The sequence below is a fragment of the Macrosteles quadrilineatus genome, unplaced genomic scaffold (genome assembly GCF_028750875.1).
Source record: "Macrosteles quadrilineatus isolate MER2022 unplaced genomic scaffold, UCM_ALF_1.0 Scaffold_2__2_contigs__length_208266976, whole genome shotgun sequence".
Classification (NCBI taxonomy): Eukaryota; Metazoa; Arthropoda; class Insecta; order Hemiptera; family Cicadellidae; genus Macrosteles; species Macrosteles quadrilineatus.
In genome coordinates this window covers 28,662,115-28,666,161 of record NW_026542595.1, presented here as the reverse complement: position 1 = coordinate 28,666,161, position 4,047 = coordinate 28,662,115, and positions in this window count along the sequence as shown.

Below are 4,047 nucleotides of genomic sequence, written 5' to 3'. Positions count from 1 at the left end.
ACATCTTCAGGTCAAACGTATATACATTGATTTAATCCATGGAATGGTCGTCAAGGTTTAAAGTTCATAAAAATGACACATACACGTACACGAAAACATTAAAACATAAATTGGCCAACACAAAAATATGAAAAACGCGTGATAGGCATCGGACACGTACGGTGCCGCTAGAAGGTAGGTCATGACTGTCGTGTGCCGGAAGTGATAGCCCCCCACTATCAGCTGTTATCTATTGTGGTCTAAGATGCGTATGGCGGCATTGTAAACAATGTTCGACTCGAATGAGAGTTTTTCATTTAAGATGTTATCAGGCTGTTTTTTTGAAGCACGATATATTTCAAATTCTTCTAATGTGTCCATGTATTTTCCTTTGTTACATAAATGGAGAACGTTGAGATTATTGTTTATATCTGTATAGTTGTGGTTGGAGTTAATCAAATGGTTGGAAAATGCCGACTTAGAGGAAATTTTAGGCAGGTGTTCTTTGAATCGGGTGGTAAATGATCGTGACGTCTGGCCTATGTAGAAGCTTGGGCAGTCGTTGCAAGACAACTTATAGACTCCGGTTTTATTGAACTTGTTGTCTACCCCTTCTCGTTGGTATCTTGATTTTAGCATCGAGTCAAGTCTATTTGACGTCTTGAATGCTACAACGATGTTACTTTTTGTCATCTCGCTTCTTAAGGTGTTATTAAGAACAACGCCATACTCAGCACTGACGTATTTTTTATTATTCTCCCCATCCAAACTCGGTCTGGTCGTGTTGGAGTGTTTTTTAATGAGTTTATCGATTAAGGAAGGTTTGTAACCGTTGGAAACAGCAATGTACTTTAATATGCAAACCTCATTCTTGTAATCAGTATTGTTGAGGGGAATGGACAATAGGCGGTGGACATAACTATTATAAGCGGCAATCTTGTGGCTGTATGGATGGTGTGAAGATGCGTGTATTGTCTGATCAGTCGTGGTCGGTTTTCGGTATATCTTAAATTGCAAACTATTTTCGTTCTTTGTAATAGTGACGTCCAAGAAATTTATTGAATTGTTGTTTTCGGTTTCTAGAGTGAAGCTTATGTTGGGTTCGATACTGTTTAGGAATGTTCCAAATAGTTTTAACTGTCTCTCGTTGCCATCAAACAAGATCAAAGTGTCATCGACATATCGGCAGTAAAATGACAACTTGTTTTTATGCCGGTTATTATCTGACCATAGGTGCTGATTTTCGAAATGGTTCAAAAATATCTCAGACATGATGCTGGAAAGGGGGGATCCCATTGCCAAACCTCTATTTTGAATGTAATAACTATTCTCGAACATAAAATAGTTTTGTTTTAATACACAGCTGACTAGATTCATTAATTCATTTTTGGCTTCTTTCTGTAATTTAGAATGCTTCTCTAAATTATTCCTTAGAATATTTATTGTTTCATCAACAGGTACATTAGTGTATAAATTCACTATGTCAAACGATGCAATAGTATGTGATTTTTTAAGCCTGATATTTTGAACTCTTTGTACTAGATCAACTGTATTTTTGATGCTGTGATTATTTTCAAGGACTATTTCATTTCTAATGATTTTATCTAATTTCTTAGCGATGTTGTAGGCAGGGGAAGGTCTAAAATTGACTAACGGTCTCACAGGAACATTGGGTTTATGTATTTTTGGTAACCCTCGTAAAATTGGTGGTTGGGGGTTGGTGACCTTTGCGTATCTTATTTCGTCTTTGGACAATAGATTAGTAGATTGAGAAATTAATTTATTTATTTCCTTTGAGAATGATGTAGTGGGATCGTGGCGTAGTTCATCAATATTATTATTTGTAATAAAGTCGTGGACTTTGTTTACATAGTCATCTTTACTAAGGACAACTAAACAGTTCCCCTTATCGGCTTTTGCGATAAGAGCGTTGCTTTGTTGCAGCTTGTCCCTTATGTTTGCTGCGACTTGTTTCAATGACCTGTACTTAGACAAATACTTTATTCTAGATGTTGGGTTGTTGATTGTTTTCTTTACTTTATTGGAAATCATCACTCTAGTTGTGTCTCGTGCTTCGGTTGTTTTTAAATATTTTATTGCTGTTTCGGCATTGAATAACTCGGATATTAGGCTATTTTTACGGTCATTTGGGAAGTTAAAATTTAATCCTTTATTTAAAAGACTGAGCTCTGCATCCGAAAATGTTATGTCGGTTTTGTTTATCACTCTAGGGTGAAAAACATGATTGCATTTTATAATTTCACTACTCAACTGTGACTTACATAACATTTCAAATTTCTTAGCTTGAGTTTTCCTTTTAGCTTGAACTTTCTTTTGTATTTGAAAATCCAATTCCAAGAAGACGTTATTTTGTTGTGTGTGATGTAAACTGTTCATTAACTCAAGGTGTTTATTTAGGAGAAGTTTGTTTATCATGCTTTTCTTGGCGTACAATGACTTAATTTCATTTTTAATCCAGGAAGTCTCAGCTACTCTTTTTGCTATTCTAGCTTCATTAGAATTGTTTGAGATCCGATTCAAAGAACACCTGCCTAAAATTTCCTCTAAGTCGGCATTTTCCAACCATTTGATTAACTCCAACCACAACTATACAGATATAAACAATAATCTCAACGTTCTCCATTTATGTAACAAAGGAAAATACATGGACACATTAGAAGAATTTGAAATATATCGTGCTTCAAAAAAACAGCCTGATAACATCTTAAATGAAAAACTCTCATTCGAGTCGAACATTGTTTACAATGCCGCCATACGCATCTTAGACCACAATAGATAACAGCTGATAGTGGGGGGCTATCACTTCCGGCACACGACAGTCATGACCTACCTTCTAGCGGCGCCGTACGTGTCCGATGCCTATCACGCGTTTTTCATATTTTTGTGTTGGCCAATTTATGTTTTAATGTTTTCGTGTACGTGTATGTGTCATTTTTGTGAACTTTAAACCTTGACGACCATTCCATGGATTAAATCAATGTATATACGTTTGACCTGAAGATGTGTTTTTACAACATGAAACGGCTGTAGTCAATTAACTACAAACCAGGATCACTTGACGGATACAGGTAATTTAAACCTTTTATTATACAATGTTTTACACTACCCCTAGCTTATTCAAAAACAAGAGCTCACTTATCTATTTATTTATTTATTTATTTACGGCGAAATCGCCTTTTGTACAATCAATTTAATGCATAACAATTTGTGGATCAATAAATACTATTAACATACTGTAAGTTTTACATCTTGCTATTTGGTTATGCTTTATGAATATACTTATCCATTATTAATTCGTTGTTTCAGCATATTTTACATGATAGTTAACAAGTAGCAATGTTTTACCATGGTATAATTTCCAATGATGTTCCAAAGTAAAAAAAACATTGAAAAACTGTTTACAACAAATTTTGACGTAGGCCTATAAATTAAAGTTTTTTGGTAAAACATGTTTCATGTTCAAAACCTAAAGATATCAATAGATATACCATACAATCTCTTTTAAACATATGCACAATCAAATACCTAATACTGCACGATATAAAATGTCATTCTTTTACTAGACACAAATGTCATCGACTCGCTTTGCCATTGTAAACCTGTACTAATTAATTGAGTTCTGTCAATTGGTAAATGCATTTACCCAGCCAACAAACGACATCATTAATTGGCCTAAATGATGTACATTAATTTTATTTATCGGACTGAAATATGAGGATGATTGACGTTAGTTGTTTAAAAAAAACTTGTGATGTTTAAAATATTGTTATAATAATGTAGGTACCTACTTACAAACTAATTAATTAGCTTAATCCTAGTAATATAGTTAGACTAGTTTGTAATTGAAAACCTTTAGTATTGATGACCTGGGCCCTGAGGTGAGTTGTCATGTTTAGTACCTTCCTATGATTTGTTCTCAGTTATATTTTACAGGCATAGTAGTTGTTATACAATAAAACAAATATAGTTCATTATGACAAACAATATTCTGAGAGAGAGAAAGAAATGACAAAGGATTTTAATTGATATTTAGATATTTAACATGTT